The sequence below is a fragment of the Excalfactoria chinensis genome, chromosome 1 (genome assembly GCF_039878825.1).
Source record: "Excalfactoria chinensis isolate bCotChi1 chromosome 1, bCotChi1.hap2, whole genome shotgun sequence".
Taxonomy (NCBI): domain Eukaryota; kingdom Metazoa; phylum Chordata; class Aves; order Galliformes; family Phasianidae; genus Excalfactoria; species Excalfactoria chinensis.
The window spans coordinates 18,822,037-18,842,037 of NC_092825.1; the positions used below are offsets into that span (position 1 = coordinate 18,822,037).

General features: G+C 41.2%; 1 protein-coding gene across 3 annotated transcripts in view; it reads right to left on the reverse strand.

Moving 5' to 3' along the window:
• PLXNB2 (plexin B2) overlaps nt 1-20,001 on the reverse strand; it is a 249,565-nt gene that overhangs the window by 158,073 nt on the left and 71,491 nt on the right. For all 3 annotated transcript variants that reach the window (XM_072331745.1, XM_072331736.1, XM_072331754.1), the window contains exon 3: nt 14,698-14,875. The gene's annotated coding sequence lies outside the window, so the exon portion shown is untranslated. The remainder of the gene's footprint in view (nt 1-14,697; nt 14,876-20,001) is intronic.

Consider the following 20,001-nt stretch of genomic DNA (forward strand, 5'->3'; position numbering starts at 1 on the left):
CAACACAGGAAGCAGTCAGCAGCCATTTCTACGCTGCCCCACATCATGAAGTCTTAAAGTTTCTCCTCATTTTCACTTAAGACAATAACCTGTAAAGTCCGCAGGATTTTGCCAGAGTAAAATCTCAGCACTTAGTCTGGTGGGGTTTTTTTGGTTTGTTTTATTTAAAACTTCACCTCTTATTAGCCAGCTGGGAGTCCCTGCAAGATATTTTTACTTTCCAAATGACTGAGCTGAATTTTTTCCATGTTATTAGTGGTAGAGAAAACAGCAGAAAGAAAGAAGAATTGTTATTAATAGCAAAATTGACTTGGATGGAACGAGCAATCCTATTTAGCTAGAAACTTGGAAGTGACACACTGTTTACATACTTTTCTCAGCATCCATTATAGGTTTAACTGCAACATAGATTTTCTCCATTGAGCCATTTTCAAGCTGAGAAATGCAAAGGAAACAAAAAATCTGAACGCATTAGAGTCATGTTGGAATCCAGATGTTAACATCAGAAGAAACACGTTTGTATGGTGTTGAGGTCCATTGCAGACAATATTTGAAGTGCTGGGCCTAACCACTTCATTATAACAAACATGTAGCTGAGTTTCAGGAACCTCAGCCACTATGAACTACTACTCTGCGAATAGGAGCAGGATATGTTTAGGCCACATACAGAGCAAAAAAAAAAAACCATATAAAAAGACTTCAGAGGGCATCAGATATCACTTAGAGGTGGTTTGAACTGAAGGAAGTCCATGCATAAAGAAGTAAGAACTTTGGCCATGATCACAGGATGTCTTCCTTGCAGTAGGAGATTAAAATAGAACCACCTCAACAAGTAACTGCAATGTGACACATCTATAGATACCTCCTTGCAGATTAAATGCACAGCACACACAGACAAAAATGAATTAAGCAAGAGCCTTTGCTGTTTCTCTGCTATGATCATTTCTGGTTTTAAATGTCTGGGCGATGTTTGGAAACTACGTGTGAAAGGTAACTTGGTAGAGTGACAAACAGATTTGGACTTTGAGGTTGGGCAGGGCAGGGCATTAAATTAAAGTCAAATATTATCATCCTACCATATAAATTTAGTTATGTCTTGTGAGGGAAGAAAACATCTACATTAGTCTAGACTGATCTAAGCAAGCTTTTACTGTCTCTCATGCCCAGCCATCGCATCTCTCTTCTTCACAGAATCAAAGAATGGTTTGGATTGGAAAGGATGTTAAAGACCATCTACTTACAATCCCCCTGCCATGGGCAAACTGCCACCCACCAGCTCAGGCTGCCCAGGATCCCATCCAACCTGGCCCTGAATGCCTTCAAGGGATGGGGAACCACAGCTTCTCTGGGCAGCTGTGCCAGTGCCTGACCACCCTCTGAGTGAAAAATGTCATCCAAACATTTAACCCAAATCTCCTCTCTTTTCATTTAATACTATTCTCCCTTGTGTTATCACTATCACACCATGTAAAAAGTCAGTCTCCCTCCCATTTATAAGCTCCCTTTAAGTACTAGAAGGCTGCAATCAGGTTTCCCTGGAGCTTTCACTTCTCCAGACTGAACAAGCCCAGCTCCCTCAGCCTTTCTTCATGTCCTGTTTTGTTTCACTGCCTGCTCAAACACACAGTTAAAAACCAGACGGAAGCCATAAAAAGTGAGTGAGGTACCTCAGCAGGGAAGGTAAAACAATGGCCAGTGCTTTCCCTCTGACAAATTAGCCAGGCTTATAGTTCTGAAATACTCCTCAAGCCAATCCTGCTGGCAGGGCTGTTTGCTAAACCTGGGGAAAGGAGATCAAAGAGACAGTGCTTTGGGAGAGGGGAGCTGCAGTCACCTCAGGAGGGCTGCCCTGGGCCTAGAGAGACCTGCTGGGTGCTGGGAGCAGAAGGACAGGAAAAGGGCACCAGCTGTTGTCTGATAGAAAGGCCACAACCAAACCAGAACTGTCAGAAATATGGGGAGAGGATCACAACTAAAGATGCGTGCCCAAATTTTCTTTTGCTCTGTTTAAGTATAAAAAATAACTCTGCACACTTAGGCCAGTGAATTAGGGGCCGGATTTGGGAGTACTCACATCAGTCAGCTCAAATGAGACCTAAAGGGAAATGGTACAGGCGTTGACCTCATCAGACCAGCTGGTCCACCCAGCTGGCTGACACCACACCAAGTCTTTTTTTCAGAGATCTTGACTTGGGCCATTTTACCCTGGGAGACAAAGGAACCAAAACTTCATACCTTAATCAATGAGAGCTTGAGAGAAGGATGGGATACAGATAATAAAGGTAACGGATTCCTTTTTAAAAGGGAAAAGCAACACATGTAAACTTTGTTCTGCTACTGTGTCTGCTGTATCAAATCAAGTGGCAAGCAGGTTGAGGGAAAGAGCGCTAATGGGAGGGGAGATTTAGGTTAGATGTTCAGAGGAAATTCTTTACTCAGAGTGTGGTGGGGCCCCAGCACAGCTGCCCAGAGAAGCTGTGGGTGCCTCATCCCTGGAGGTGTTCCAGACCAGGCTGGATGGGGCCCTGGGCAACCTAAGCTGGTGGGTGGCAGCCTGCCCATGGCAGGGGTTGGAGCTGTGTGGGCTTAAAGGATCCTTTCAACCTAAGCCATTCTATGATTCTATGAAATAAATCTGCCTACAATTATGAGTCAGAGCCCTTAAATAAATTATTATAGACCTATAGCTTTGGAAAAGTACATTTCAGTGCTAAATGAATAAAATATATTAGCTTCATATACATATATCATTACTTGATGTGTAATTAATTATAATCAAACACACGCAGCAATGTAGCTCTTCCATAATGAAACAAAATTGAAAAGTCTACAATTATTTAGTTAAGAAAGAAAATGAATAAAATTAATTCACAAACAACACAGACCAAGCAAATCAACTTGTCTCATAAAAATATGCAAACTAATTAAAAACAAAAAAACACACGCACACAAAAAAACCTGAAAACAGTGCTAAATAGACTCTCTGTCATCAAGGCCAGCAAAGCAGTACAACAGAGACAGGACATTTAGTGACTAGAAGAAAATCCTATATTGTAATAGCAGGAATTAAACCAAAAATCCCAGCCTCCAAGGACTGAAACTCACGCATCACTGAGACTTTGGACACACTCTTCCTTCAAGCTGGAGCTGGAGCTGTGCCATATTGCCACTTCCCACGATGTTTGGTGCCCTTGGCCAATGCAGCCAGAGGTGAGGAGCGCTCAAAAGCCCCCCCAGCTATTTTTCCACAAGGTTACTTCTTTGCCTGTCAAATAAACGATCTCCTTCTACTGCAATTCTCCTTAAGCACTGTGGTTGATGAGAGGTCAGCTCAAATAACTCCAGGTGGCAGCAGGGCTGGCACTGAAGGGATGAGGAGAGCTCAGGAACCCTGCCCTGCCAGCTCTGCCTCCTCACATCAATGGCCTCCAGCACCAAAGCTGTTTATAGCTTTGGCATCAGGAGCACAACATTACTTACTGCATAATACAGAATATCATGTTCCCTCATATTATAAGAGAAATACACTACTCCTTGAGACTAAACATAGGCAGACAACTGCACTGATATGAAGGAAAACTCCTTTGTATGCATTACAAATATATAAATTGCTGCTGTTGTATATATTTTCCAGTCTTGCTTTCCATGCAAAACTTGAGAACACCTTTTGGACCATCTTTATTACATGTGTCAGACAACTTTGTTGTTGATGACCCTCAGCCTTCAATGCAAATTCATAGAAGGCAGAAGTAACAATCATTTTCACCTTAAATAGGACATCCCATTCTCTGCTTTATGCTGAGTCGATTTGTACAGAGTTCTCCAAACACAGCTAGGAAAATGCTAATGTTAGAGAAAAAATAATTTGTTTACTATATGCATTTGGTAAAGCATTCTCAGCACTTGCATGCGGTATTTTTAGGGAAAGGAATATAGACAGCTTATTTGCTTTTGCAGTAGTTTACCAGATTCAACTTTGGTCTGAACAGTCAAACTTTAAGTCAGTCTTTCTGTAGGCATCTTTGTATACAAGGGGAAAAAAAAAAAAAAAATAATAATAATTAGGAAGGAGAAAGAGAGGACCCCACAGATCAACTTTGCAACATGAACCTGGAACACGAGCAAAATCACTTTTAGTCTCCTTCCGTTTGCTTTTAAACAGAATCACAGTAGAAGAGATGCAGGTCCTTTCTTAGCTGTTCTATTCATTGCTGAAGCTGAAAATGCTGAAGAGCATCTTTCCTAAAATTACATAGCAACAGTGTGAAAATAGCCGTCTCAGTGAGCCAACTAACCTCTCTTTATCAGCTGAGAAAAACAGGCACTTGTAGAATGCAATTAATCTTCTCCTAGGTGGAGAGATAACACCATGTGCTAAGGAACAGTCCAGCAGTACCCTTTTACTATGAAGTAAATCTGAATTTTTCCGTTTCTTCTGAAAGAAGCATTTCATTCATGAAGAGAAAAGAAAAAAAAAAGAAAAAGAGAAGAAGATAATAAGTAAATCTGTCTGTGATCAAGAAACTGGAAAATTCTTGTAAAAGAATCTAACGCATTAGACCAGCAAGATTGAGGAGACTCAATGTGAAAGAATATAAATAGGTAGTGATGATGACAAAAGAGTAGCTTGACAGTTTATTGACTGTGAATGGTTTTCCCATCAGGAAGAAAAGAATAAACATCATTTCTGAGTGCCAGATATGAGGCGCAGTAATATAAGTAAGTATACAGCTGGCTGACTCTAGAGAAGACCTTGCAGATAACTGTAGGGTAGCATAGTAGTTTTAAACCATACAGTGCCTTTTAAGTAATTTACAGGCTTCTATCTCTGCAATCTATATTCTGCGTACAGAAAATTGAAAGAATTTTCTCCCAGACAGTGAATATTGGCACATCCTAATGTGAAATTTCAGCATGCATGCCTGTCACCTGAAAGAAGTAAGCTCACAGAGAACAGAACAGGGAACAGAAACATCTGGTAGGATAGGCTCTTTACACACACACATACAATTACAAAATAAACGATATTTATTCATACATAGTCTGGATGAAAAGGATGAGGACAAAGAATCCTGGCACATTAAAGCTAAGATAGTCAGCAGAGTTTATGTTCTTAAAAGTCTGAAGAACTGAAGTAAGAGATTGTCATTCTGAGACCACACCTGAACTGCTCTCAGAACATACAATGGCAGTGCAGGTGAATTCTCTAATTCTCTGCCCTGTATCTTATAACAGCATTTCTACTTCATATGACTGCATGTAAGGAGACTCTGGTGAGACAGAGGGAACAGGAGACTCTCACACACCACTAAGAATAACACAAATGCCGTCTTTCATGAGGAATGTGACTTTGGCACATTCTGAACTCAAGATCTTATCCACAGTTGCCCAGGTATTCCATCTGCATGAAGATCTTTAGATTATGTTCACTGCCATCACTATGTCATGGCCAATTCCAGATATACTGTTCTCTCTTCAGGGCACTCAGTTATTCATTGCCAATAACTGCATCCTGTAAAATCAATAATTCCCTTCCCAGGGGCCATCCCAGGTTAGTTCATGAGCAAGATTTCCACTGAATTTCCATGATGTCCCACCTTTCTTTGCGTTACTCAAAGGTTTACCACTGTTTTGAAGTGCTACCAAGTGACACAAAGTCCATTTAAAGAAGAGCAAAACACACTGATGGACCATGATGGAGACTAATTCACTTTCACAGTTAATGTAGTTTAATTTCAACACAAACTGTTTTGCAGCAATTCTCAAGGGACTGAAATCACATAGAAGGAAAGCTCTCCTTTAACAGCTTGCAGGTACTTTTTGGTTGTTCTAAACAAACCATCTTTAACTGGAGCTTGGAGAGCATCCTTAAGTAGGCTCTTTCATTCCTTTTCTGGAACCTGAACAATAGAAACCGAGATAAAAGCAACTTTCAGTCACAATAAATACATTGTTCCAGTTTAATTAGTGTTTTGCCAATACAATTGGTGTGTAAGAGGTCAGGGGAACAGAAAATTGTATACTGTAGAGATCAGGCTGTCAGGTAGCACATTAGAAATATTAAAAATGTTTTCCACGACTGTTCTTCAACATACCCACATTGGACCGGCAGAATAACACGTGCACCAACCAATTCTTTGTAAGTGGGAAGCTGAACCCTGTAATCTCTTTATCATCCTGTCAGTGAGTTAATGGTCATTACCATGAACAGATTCTTATTTTATCAAGCAAGTCAAGGCATCACTGGTGCTTTTCATATGATAATAACAACGTCTTACACCACAATTAAACAAGTACAAATTTTTCAGCTTTAGCACAGGCTTAGTTGCAATCTTGCAACTCACAAACACCACCTTAAAATCTTACCAGACACTTCTGCAGTACAGTGTTCTCTTTACATCCAAATCTCTCTCATTCCTTCTCCTCCAAATACAATACAAAAAGATCAGAGGTGTAAACAACAGGGAAAACTCTGGGCTGAGAAAAAAACCTTTCCTACAAAGTGTAACACCACCATCCAGCACACAGACACGGAGCTTAACAAGGAGCTTAACATGTGTTTTCATTCAAGATTACCAAAATTCCAATGAATGCTGATTTTTGTTATCAGCACTAAAAATATTCTAACAAACATCCTCACATCAACAGTTACATATTTGCAAAACAAAATTCTCCCGTCAGGCCTTATTTGTTATCAGCAAGAAGTAGTTTTGCAACATTTCGTTTCCAACTCCTCTTCCACAAACAACAACAATCACCACCACTGCTAATTTCTTAGATTTTACAAAATATTTTACTGGTCTAAACAAGCCCGTAAATCAATTTTCATTCAAGTATGAAGACCTCCAGAGTTTTTGTTTTGTTTTCTTTATTATTGTTCTCTCTCTCTCTCTTTTTTTTTTTTTTTTTTTAACTTATTCACGTGCATTTAAATTGAGTGGTTGTGGTGGTTTGGTTTGGTTCTCAAAGGATGATTCCAATCTTATCACTGAATAAAAATCATAAATCAAGAACTGGACTGCAGTTAAGTGTGAGCACACAAACAACAGGAGAGAGACTGTGCATGCAGTGTTGATCTTGGACCCTGGAAGGAATTTTATTCAAAGTTCACTGATCTTCAAAGATGACTCCAGCAGACTCCTGACTTTCTGTGTTATCTCAGGACACCTCATGTACAGCAAAATAATAATGAAAAAAGAAATAGCTGGGTCTTAAGTCAATTTCTGCAATACCTCCCAGATAAGAGCTGCTGTTTCCTTTTTTTAAATTGGAAAAGTCTGGAGAAGTGAAGGAAGAGAGAGAGAGAACAGCAAAGAAACAGCTTCCCTCAGAGAAGCCCTCCAAGCTCATGCTTACTGTACCATAGTGCTCTCTCAGGACAGAAAACCAAATAAATCTATTAAATATGGGAGCTGATGAAAGATGTGAGAGTGCTGGAGAAAAATAGGCTGTGACTGCTGCCAACAGTCCCCGTTTGCAATGGTTTCTCCTCCCAGGGTGGGCACACTGAAGAGTTGGTTGCAGATTGTGGGCTACCCATGATCAATATGCACCAACATCAATGCCATGTCCACTTTGGGCCAAAACCAAACCTGTGATCAATTGGGAAAGTCTCTTTGGTTGAGCGCTGTCCTCTAGAGACATTTACAAAGTCACATTGAATTGGTATGAAACAAGGCATTGCCAGATGGTAAGACACAACATTAATGTGCTGTATGGCACTGTATGTATAAAAGAAGTTGAAGTCCAGATTTTAAAGTATGATTAATGATTTCTGGGTGCTCAGTTCAACTTGCTCTGAAGAAACGCTGAGTTCAGCTTCTGGAGGAAACTAAAACAACAAAAGCTGGCTTCCTTAACAACTCTTAAGCTCAACTGGCGTTGGGTTGAAGTACCCAAATACCTTGTTGTTTTGGGATGGTTGCCATGAGTCCCTCTGCAGAACAACCTTGGAAAATGAATTAAGGCACAATACATCATATATTAAAAAGCAAAACTTGTAGTCCTTGTAGCAGATTGCTCCATAGTGATTGCTCAGCCAGCCTCTGTGGGTGCAGTAAGCATACATTTACAAAAGTGGATAAAAAAAAAAAAAAAAAAAGAAAAAGAAAGGAAGAGAGGAAGAGAGGAAGAGAGGAAGAGAGGAAGAGAGGAAGAGAGGAAGAGAGGAAGAGAGGAAGAGAGGAAGAGAGGAAGAGAGGAAGAGAGGAAGAGAGGAAGAGAGGAAGAGAGGAAGAGAGGAAGAGAGGAAGAGAGGAAGAGAGGAAGAGAGGAAGAGAGAAAGAGAGAAAGAGAGAAAGAGAGAAAGAGAGAAAGAGAGAAAGAGAGAAATCTGTGCATGCTGTGACTTCTATGTGTGTGCTTTTCCCTACAGTAAGCATGAGATATCAGCAGGTACCTTGGTTCTGGCCTTCACCCATCCCAGCAGCTTGGGGTCTGTACTAACACCCAAAACACAGACAGCCCCACAAGCTAACCAGTATGCTGAGGCATTGTGCCTTGTCCCAGTAGGTCCTTCTGCAGGACAAATGGCTGGCTGCCCAGATATGGATAGCCATCAAAGACTGTAAGGAACAGGATTCTACGCTTAAATAACAATGAACCATCACAGTAGCTGCAGCTTGGTCCAAACAGAGGCCCACACCTCTCCATGTGCCTCCCAAATCTGAGATCATCAGCCACTCATCTGTGAGGCATCAACCAGCCTTGAAGGCCACTAGCTGAATGACCCAAGCTGGCAACCACTAACATTGGACGCATCTAACCAGGAGCCATTCAATTGTACCCAAGTGTCCACTTGGGCATGAGGTCCACTGCTGCTCATGAGGATACTTCAACACCAAAGATACCAATAGCAAGGAGTGTGTAGGTCACCTCCGTTGTCCCAGCACTGCCAAACTGTCAGGCAACAGCAGGAAAAGATGTTTCTTCTGTTATAGCATTTATCTGCTTTTAGGATCAGCCAAAAATACCTGAAAGGAATTTGATTGCGCACTATGCACCCTAGTCCTACTGAGCAGAACCTAATTTTACAAGTGACACAGAAAGCAGCCTCTTTTCTATGCTCACACAAGATATACACTCAGAATTAAAAAACAAAACAAAACAAAAACAAACAAACAAACAAACAAAAAAAAACAAAACAAAAACAAAAAGCCAACCAACCAACAAAACAAAACCCAACCCAAACCAAAAACAATAGTTCATATGCTTTCTGCTAACGAAAGAATGCACATCAATTGGTGCTGGCAGATTATATTCTTCCCTCAGCTCTAGAAAGATTTTCCATGCAGAAGATGCTGTATGTGCCCAGTGAATTCTGTCTTCCACAGAATTCTATTCAATTCTCAATTAGCAAATTAAATAGACAGTAATATTACACTAGCTGCTCCCACTTTCCAGTGGTCAACAGTCTTCCTTATAGCCACAAAACTTACAGTGCAACTATCCACCAAAGGGAAACCTGAATTGTCTCGAATTACTGCTGTAGCATTAAAGTGCGTAAACTGCCAAAGTAGTCAGGAAGTTAACAGATTTGTTTACGGACTAGACAAAGCTTAATTAAATGAGGCAGTTCTGAAGAACAGCAAATCCTCTCTCCTCCTGTCTTTCCCTCCCCCTTTTTTCTTCCCAGAGTATCTTTCTCCTAGTGGCATTCCTCTTCCTAATAATCCCATCACAAATGACAGATATGTTATCAGTCATCACTGGGATTTGACACATTCTTAATACCTGTCACGACAGCTCTGAAGTCTGCATGCTACTCCATTGTATTCCACAGCATTTGCAGGAGGTAATGGACACATCAAATCGCAGTCAATGGCTCTGCTTCATTGGACTGCTGAAGGTTTGCCGTATAGAAGCAGATGCTTAAAAAAAGCTAATCTATGATTATTCAAAATTACACACTGAATACGTAAATATAAACCATTAACCACTACAAATAGCTTCTGCACTTTCTATGCCTATGTTCATCCTAAGATAGATTGGCCACACTGCCAAATGTGTTATTATATATTCATTGACAAGAATGGTTTTGTACACACACACACACATATATATATACATATATATATATATATATATATATACAATCTGTAATAGTAACAGTAAAAAAGAGATTAATCAAAGTCTTTATTGAAAGGATTAAAGTGTTACACTGGTAACACAGGAGTATATTGCTGCATCATATCTTTCATTATTTTAGTAGAGAATCTGATGCAAAGGTAAGGTGCAAGTCAAGGCTAGAGCCAGAGTTAATGTCAGAGATAAACACTTGAACTTAGACAAAAACAGTGAGACCACGAAGGGTGTCATTCAAAGCAGTGTCAGTGCTATAAAGACATAGGTGACACACAAGCACTGAGGAATACAAGTTTCAAAAGTGAGTAGAGACAGGGGAAGTGAGGAAGGGGACACAGCATGGGAGAGCTCAGTGACTGGGACACAAAACAAAGGCAGAATCTTACCACTGAGCAATAAGGACAAGAAACACTAACATGTAGGTGTATGAGTCTGTTTCTAATGTCAGCTGATCTAAACGGACTTCTAACTTGTTCAAGCCCCCAAAAGAGCTGTGATAAATATGGACTCCACAAAACCAGTTCAATACCAAAATCTGTAAACAGATATATTTTCTTTAAAACAAACTCAGACCCTGGTCATCTGTGTGCAACACTTTTCAGGCACAAAAGTGAAATTACTTCTTACTGTAACATCTCTTCAGAGACAAACCTAAAGACTTTCCTATTTTAGCTGAGCTGCTGTGAAGCACCATACAGCCAATCCCTGCCAACAGCATACAAACTGCAAGACAGCAGTGGGCCTTGCCATTATTAAGTGCAATCACTTCTTGTTCTCAATGCATTTACAGTCTTGCACAAAAGTAAAACAAACAAACAAACAAAAAAACCCACCACACAACAAAAACAAAAAACCCACACAGATTAGAGACAATGGAGCCCTGTGCACACGAGTAACTTAAAGCCCTTTCAGCAAGGCAATAAAGCAAAAGTAGAACTGTGAGTAGCATGCTGAAGTCAAAAGGAAATGTCTTTAGTGGCATCAATGAGCTTTGGAGAAGGTCTGGAGTCAGTAAGACAGGCAACACACACTCAGCAACCTAAAGAACTGCACATCCTTTGGGCAAAATTAAACCAATATTAAGGGGTCTCAAAAGCTTATTTGCATTTAGAAGAAATTTATGAGCAGCCTATTGGTTGTTAGTGACGGCGGCTGATTTTTTTTATTTGTTTGTTTAAAACCAGTGGAATTACCCAAGAGCAGATCTTGCACCTGTAAGCACTCAGGTGCAAAGAAATGGCATCTGAGGCAGCAGGGCCTCCAACCCACGATGAATCTTGGCAGTATGCTAAATCCTGCATTGACTAAGCATAAGCTCACCCAGCCAGTATGAAGTGCTCTTAGAGAAGGCTAAGTTTGTAGCAGGGGGCTTCCTACCTTGTCAGATATTGCCTGTTCTTCAGGCAACCAATCTAAAAATACACCGTGAACACACTTAGCATCCCATCTTCTGATGTCAGCCTTGTGCCAGAGCCTGCTCCGTGTCCCATGTATGCTGCTGGGTTGCACACAGCCAAGACAGCCCCACCGCAAAGCCTTCCCAACTCATACTGCGATCTGGCCGCACTCCAAAGAGCATTACAGCTTCCCCTGCTGCCTTCGCTCCCGGTTATTCCTTTCATATACACCCTCAGCTGTAAGCAAATCAACATGCCAATCGCTTGGGACACATGGCTTAGCTTATACTTAAGACTTGCCATTCGGGTTTGTGCTTTGGACATTGATTTCTATTGTCTCAGCTATCACTCAACAAAAGGGCATTTAATTGCTGTCTCATTTAGTCTGGGAGGAGGGGGGGAACAACTTTTACCAGCCCTCTGATTGATGGCAGTCATTAGCACCTTCCAGCACAATGCCACTTATTAGAAGCCCCATTTCCATGGGAAGTTCATTGCCACACAAGTGAACTGGGGCTGCGGCTGCGCTCTTTAACAACTCCAGAGACGTGAAATGAGTCCGCAAAAAAGCATATGCCAGCCACCCATTTAAAAGGAGAAACTCTGAAGATTAATGAAGTTTGAAGAAAGCTTCTTGAAAGAAAAAAAAAAAAAAAAAAAGGGAAAGAAAGAAAGAAAGGAAGGAAGGAAGGAAGGAAGGAAGGAAGGAAGGAAGGAAGGAAGGAAGGAAGGAAGGAAGGAAGGAAGGAAGGAAGGAAGGAAGGAAGGAAGGAAGGAAGGAAGGAAGGAAGGAAGGAAGGAAGGAAGGAAGGAAGGAAGGAAGGAAGGAAGGAAGGAAGGAAGGAGGGAAGGAGGGAAGGAGGGAAGGAGGGAAGGAGGGAAGGAGGGAAGGAGGGAAGGAGGGAAGGAGGGAAGGAGGGAAGGAGGGAAGGAGGGAAGAAAGAAAGAAAGGAAGAAAGGAAGAAAGGAAGAAAGGAAGAAAGGAAGAAAGAAAAGTTAGGAGAAAACCCACCGTTTCTGTTTCTCTTCTAAATGGTTGTAAGACAGCACCCAACCCAATCGATACTTAGGTACACACAGCTAACGCCAGGAAGCACTCAATATCCCCACACATCAAAGTTTATAATTGCCTACCACGAAAGGCTGTGCTGAAGAATTCCATAAACCATTTTGCCCCTTATATGAGCATTTTCTATTTCCTTTGTGATGGAGGAATGAAGAAAATTAATATCCACATTCAATATCCCACATGTTCTGTAGAGCAATGAACCACGCACGCCGTGTTCTAGCCAAAATGCTGACCATGGACTTTTAGTACTCTGTTCGTGTTATTAAAAAGCGCAGGGATGCTAATCTTCCTTTCAAAGGAACAGACCTCAAGAAACAACCAGATCAGTGAAGGCTTCTTAAAAAGGAAATACCACCTTTTATCAGTCCGGTTATGAGGAACTTGCAGTAATTTCAGTAAAAGTCTAATGCCTACTTTGAAAATTATAATGATGCGAGTTATCAAAACGTTTAATCATTGCAGAATCTAAGACCAAGCCCATTTTGAACATCAAACCTCCTAGTCAGGCGTACAGACATGCCGTGTATTATCAGGCACGCCTTTGTGCAGTTTTGGAAGCCTTTTCCATTGGGGTGGCAGCAGCTCGCTAAGGCTGACTGCAGGGAGCCGACGTGTGGTGAAACACACAGCTCAGTTGTGGGATCACTCACCCCAGCCTGGCACAGAGGCCTTTGCACCCTCAGGAAAGTGCTCCTGGCTGCTCTCAGAGCATATCCTGGTGTTATCCACACAACTGATTTAGAATTTCACTGCAAAATTACAACAACTGCTCTGTTATTATTCTCTTTTAGCAGGGCCACCCGTCCTCCACAGGACGTTCCTCAGAGATACTCGACTTCCCTCGTGCATATTTCTAAATGAGCTTAAATAGCTATTTTCATGCTTTCCCCTACATTTTGAAAAATCATGGTTTTAGGTAGATAAATGAATGTGCGTAGGAGGGAATATTTTTTTTTGTTTTAAAACAGCTGTCTTCATTGTTATTCATTTTGCAGCTCACATGCATGTAAAGCCGTATTTTGATCCCTCCCTTTCCCAATAGTTTCCAAGCGAAAGTAAAAACTTCATACAAAGAAGCAGCATGTAAAAAAACAAAAAGCAAAGAACAAAAACTACTCCCAAGCTGGCATGCAGCCAGTTGCCAGCTAAATGATATTATACACTCAGTTTTCTTAACAAGGCTCTTTGCAAATTTTATGTTCCTCTCCCATTGTTTTGTTTCTCTTCAGTGTCAGACAGGAGACACGTGTTTCTCTTTCTGTAAAGGCTAAGTGCTACCTTCCCAAAAGTATAGTCCGTGGATAATTATTACCGGTAGCGAAAGGCTGACGTTTCAGCTGAAAAGGCAATTCCAGAGAAATGCTTCACATTTCCCCCCAGCCTCGTTCCAGACTGGAAGGAACACTCCAGCTGCACTTCCAGGAATGTCACCAGTACCCAACAAGAAGTCTAAATGGTTTGAAACTGATTAGCAGCTAAAGAACAGACCAAGGACCACTTTAGAGTAACCCCTCTGTCAATCTTCACTTCAGGTCTCTTTGGATGCTTGAGTTTAAAGAAGATTCTTAGCTGGACGAAGGGGTTTTACAAGCCAGTTTCTGAGAATCCTGTCAAGCCAACATGGGCTAATCAATGTGAACAGGTCCTAGAAAAGAACTGGATCGAATCTCTCTGATTGTCCACAGAGATGCAGCCAAACCTGAACACCTTTGAGAGCCAGTTTAATCACACATCTGCTCAGTGTCCCAGTGGGAGACTCAGAACCTAAGTGCAGAATTAGGGCAAGCAATAGCACAGCAGTCAGCCAGAGCATCTTGCTGGCAGCAGCACAAACCTTCTCTCCTAGCAAGCATACCAGCTATAAATAGGTTTATAAATACAGAACCTCTGCCAAGCTGCTCCTTCTTTCTTTTCTTTTTCTTTCTTTTTTTTTTTTTTCTTTTTTTTTTTTTTTGCTAATCTTTAATGCCTCTTGCAAGATTGCTTCCTAAAAGTTTTATCTCCATTAATAGTAATAAACATTTATTATATGCTTCAGCAACATTTGAAAGTTTTGAAGAATAACAACAAATTTGCTGAGAAAAATAGAACAATAATATCTCGTTTAAAAAAGCCAAGTGTATTAAAAAAAAAGAAAAGCAAGCTTACCTGAAAAAAATCACATTAGAATTGTGTGCACACGCCGCTTGGGAAAGAATAGTTGACTTCTACTGAATCTTCAAGAGGGATGTAGTGGTGTCTGGGTTTAATTGTGTCCAGCTGTGCTCTGAAGGTACCAGGCCAGCCCCAGACCTGAGCCCTGTGCTATCACCGTCGGTTTTCTCACCTAGAACAACATAAAATGATCTTAGCATGCAGGAATGATGCAATGCTTTGCCTTTAAGACCCAATGATGGACATTTGCACTGACTGCCAGAGATTCAGTGCAGCCTCATACAAAGGGAAAGCCTTTAACACTGCTGTTGTCAGTAAGCAGGGTTCTCACTTGGCCTTCCCCAAGCACAGGTACCCTCTCAAGACATCTTGGGAAAATGCAAAGCCCTTGAAAGCTATTTACAAAGCATTCTAGCTCTCCCTTGGAAGGGTCATGTTTCTTGAAGATAATGATAAGTCCACAATAAACTTACTTAGACATCTCTGGCAAGAACACTTTATGATAAGAATTTGACTTTGAGCTGTCGATGCTTGGCTGACCAAATAAACCAGTACTGATTTCAAGCAGAGGCATTAAACAAAGACTTAAATTACCTTGTACTTTCATCTACTCTCATTCTCTTGTGTTCCTCTTTTTCCCTTTTTCCTCCCAACCCCTACATAGTTCACCATCCATTTTCAAGGATGGATGCCTAAATGAAGCCCTTTATTAAAGGCTCAATTTTCAAAAGCAATGTTACCTTGCAGTTTCCTTTCACTTCAGAAATTAAATTCTAAGAGCATATTCTTAAAAAGCCTACATCTATACTTATTTCAACTTTCTGGGGAATAATTGAGTATGGAAAGTAAGACTTAGGTTGATGAAAATTTTATTTCCATTTAAAAATAAAGGGGAATGCATAGAAAAGAACCTTTTTCTCCATCTCCCTCCTTATTTCTCTTCTGAAAGGTGAAGACAAAGGAGATGCATTATAATTGCTTTCATTCTCTATCAGAAATCTCACTCACCACCACGTACTTAAGTTTGCAGTACATAGAGCAGGCTGCCAAATATGTGCTGTGTTCCTAGCAACTTGACCTCATGGGCCCTGCTCTGAGCAGGGTGTTTGACTGTACGTCCTCTGGTAGGCCTAAGTTATTTCTTCTGAATGACTTGTTTCAACAGTCCAGTTCTACGAGAATTTTACATATGAAATCTCTTAAGAAGGTATTTTTTATCTTAAGTTAGCAGAAGTATCCTCTCATCTTTCATAAACTCAAAGGCTTTTAACATGTTTAGAGAAAAATGGCACTGTAAGAAAACTAAAGAAACAGATCCTAGGCCCTCACTTGGGCAATGCTGAGGAAAAATGGCGGGGGAGGGGGAGAAATGTCCTAGTATTTACTGTAGAAGATCTGCCATGTTTACAGTAATACAGTTGCCCTCTGTGATTCTGGAATCAGGACGCTGTTTTTGAAGTCATCTCTAGCCCCAGTGTCACCTACAGCTGTCGCAACCATTTACAGCAGAAGGAGTGGGATTGCACATCTCACTATTCTGCCTGCCTGTGGTTCCCCACAGCCCACAGCTCCTGCACCTCTGCCCAACTCTTGGTGACCTACACAGGCTGAACAGCAGAACTGATTGGCAGCCTTACAGAGCAGCAAAGAGCTGGCTTTTCAAAGAAACCCGCAGAAGACAACTTGCTCAAGACTTTTTTTCTCCCCAAATCCTTAATCATACATATGTATTTTGAATAATGCTAGACCCAAGACAGGTAATATAAAAAGTTCCATTTCTCTGCATACCTGCTCTCATCAAAGAGGAATAAAGACATAAATTAAAAGACAGGCTATCCAGGGAATAAAGTGCAAGAATTCCAGCCCTCAGACATCATAAAGATAAGACATTAAAATATAAAAGAAGCACACTTTTTCTACCATTAAGGTGGAAGAATGCCACAGAGGAAGTTCTCCTCAAGTCCACCCTAATTTGTTCTGCTCTTCGAAGCTTAATACTCATCATCTCTATCCTTCTGTTTCTTTTCAGGAACTTCAGATACTTCCCCTCCCAGTCCCAGCACTGGGCACACAGGTCATACAACTCCACCACTGCTGCTGGAATCACAGGTCAAGTCACATCAGTGGGTGTCCCAAGAACATGGAGTACCTCAGAAGGCATGGGACAGACACCAGCTCACAGGCTGGTCCCAGCAGCAGGGAAGAAGCTTTGCTCACTCCTCTGCAAAAGGGACAGACCAGGCTGTTCACATCTGCCAGGCTTACCCAGAAGATCATGAAGAGTACAGCGTTATTATTTTTTTGTGTGTCCAATGCCATTTTTCAGATAAATTTAGGGGAATAAGCACCATTACACTTACAATCCACAATCACCTGCCAGTGACTGCAGCGTGCCCTAAAGCAAGTCTCAGCTATTATTCTAGCTGGCTAGATGAAGGTCACTGACACTGTTAACACCTCTGACATTTTATAATCAATTGCCAGCATTTACAGAGGAGAAAATATCCCTGGCACTGAGCACACTTGGAAAGAAAGAATCTCTTTCCAATTAATCTTAAGCTTGCTCTCTCTGATAGCCAAAACATGAAACAACGATGCAATCTAGCCAGCCAAATATTAGTGAGATTGGTTCCTGGCATCCAATGCCATATTCTGTTTGTATATAAACAACTGCAGTTTATCTGCCTCTTTAAAATAACTGCAATATGAATCATCGTAAGGACAGCAACAAAGAAACAGTCAAATACTTGTAATTGGAGAAAATATCATTTAATTCTCAAAGCAACTGACTACAAATGCCAGACAAGCCAGCACTGAACACCTACTGGAGCATTCTCACACCTTGTGTGGCCACTCTTGGAAGAGATGTTGACCTTTATGAAGCCCTCTGCTGCTAGAGAATTCTGACATTGCGTATTCATCCAGTGTCTGCTTTTATCTCGAGGACAGGAACAGAGGTTCCTGCCCTTTCAACTACCCTTGATTTTCAGTCAGTTGTTATATTTCCCCCCTTAGGAAGAGAGATTTTAAAACAATACTTTGTAAACAGTTCGCAAGTCCCCTTTGATTTATAAGCTGCCAAAGTGTTGGATGAGTTCAGCAGCTGGGAAGCCCGAGATCTGACAGCTCTGCCCTTACTCAGAGGTACAAAGTGGTTCAAAAGTATCACTTTGAATTAATGCAGAGCCTCACAGAACATGGAGATCTCCAACTTAAGACCTCTTAAAGACCACTGTTTCCATTGAAATTCTTGCTTATGAGAGTCCTTCTAGTGTTCCAGCTCCTAATACAAGCCATCACTCAGCCCTTGCTATTCACAGGAGCTAGTTGCCTTATGGGATGATGTTTGTGTCTAGTACAATCGCTAAAGGCGCTCCAATTTATACTGATAATTGTCATTAGGAAAAGAAAAAAAAATGGTTGCATTTTCGTCATAAAAGAACCGTTTCCCAATGTTTAGCATAGCCTGGATAATGGTCACAGGCAGCATCTTGGCTCAGCGGGAAGCACTGGTAGGTGGTAAATGAGAGTGCTGCAGAGGGGACAGATATTTTTCAAGGGGGGAGAGGGAAGAGTGTCTGCCGAAGGAGGCACCCTGACAGCACGAGATTTATGCATCCACCCTCATGTCAGTCAGGGAGGAGGGAATCATTATGCAGGGCCAGCTGCAGGGGTGTGCGCTGCTGTCTAGAGAAATTAGAAGTCTAGCAATGAAAGATAAAGAAGGGAGAAATGACAGAGTGAATGAAAACCCCATGATAAACCCATTTAGGCTCTCTTCTCCCCAGGATGAAAGATGAAGTGTAATCTTTTTGGCATGTATCTTGGCTGAGACTCAAACAAATATGCCTAAATATACAGACGTGCACACCCCAGAGATGTGCACTGCCACTGTCCACCAAAATGACCAGTATCTTCAAAGAGTACTAAACAGGACTCCTTCTCCTGTACGGTGAGAAGGATCTTTCTGGGGAAAGATCTGAGCATGTGAAAACACTTTTGATTCGAGGAAGACTCATCTGCTGCCGAATGCCTTCTTTGTTTAAATACCTTAGAAGCAATCCTTCCATTTGAATACCTCAGGGGAGTGGCAGGGGAAAGGGAGAGGAGAGATGACAGAAACACAAGACACTGAAAAGCAAGGGAGCTCAGGCTTTGTTGTTTGGCTTAGAAGTTTCCAATTTCATGTGGCATTCCTGTGCTGAAGAGAATTTGTGTCCGAGTCAGGCAGTTCTGCATAACTTCATGCCCTATTTAAGACAGTTTCTTTTTCTCTCTCATCAGTACAAAGAAACAAAATACTCAGAATACTCCTTCATTATGCTTGTTAATAAAAACAGTGTTGAGTTAGGCTCTCGAGTCCTACTGATGTCGGCTAGCAAAGGAATAGTGAAAGAGTGAGCAAGAAAAACAATGGTAGTGAAAGCCCCTGGTTAAAATTCCACCCCTCAGCCTACCAGGGGATGTGTTTGGTAATTTTTCCTTCTGCCTGTCTTGATCATTACTAAAGCCTCAGGGCCTGTGAAATTCTTCCAAGAATGCTAATGCCCTGCGAGAAGCAAAACAGTATGAAAAGGGAACTGTTAGATGAACATCTTCCTGAGGCAGAAGGGAGGGAGGATGCACTCTGATATCTTATTTTCAAGTTACATGCACTGACCAATGGTATTAGCCAGATTCTTTACCAGGAAGAGAAGAAATAAATTTTGCCCAGCATGCCAACATCATGACTTGTCTGTCCTTCAGTATAAGATTCATGAACAGTTTTATAAGAATGTTTTGTTCACGTACGAGCATAAGAATTAGAGAAAACAAAACAAAACAATTCTACAGTAGAAGTCTTCCTTTCCGCAATGTACATATGCATTTAGAAATGTAGGTATTTGCTCTTCTTTTAAGATACTTAGAAAAAAATCCTCTCTTGTTTCTTTCTTTTCCTTCTACGAGGCAGGTCTCTTGCAATATTCTTCCTGGCTGTATGATCTATCAAAAGTTAAAGAGGATTATGCTATCAGATTTCAGATTAACCACTGACCACATTTGTGACTACCTGCCATGTTACACAATTGCTTACACCTGTACTCTTTGAGTCCAGCAGCTTAAAACACCCAACCTTCAGAGAAGCAATTCCACTCCCAAATCCATAGCTGGGGGAATTGAGACACTGAGTCATGGTGTAAGTGGGGTACAAAAGCAGAGAACACAGCCCTCTGACGAATTAAAACAAATGGAATCGCACACATGTAGGCTGAGGAAACAAAACTCTGAAGGACAGTGTTTGATCAATGTAATATGAAA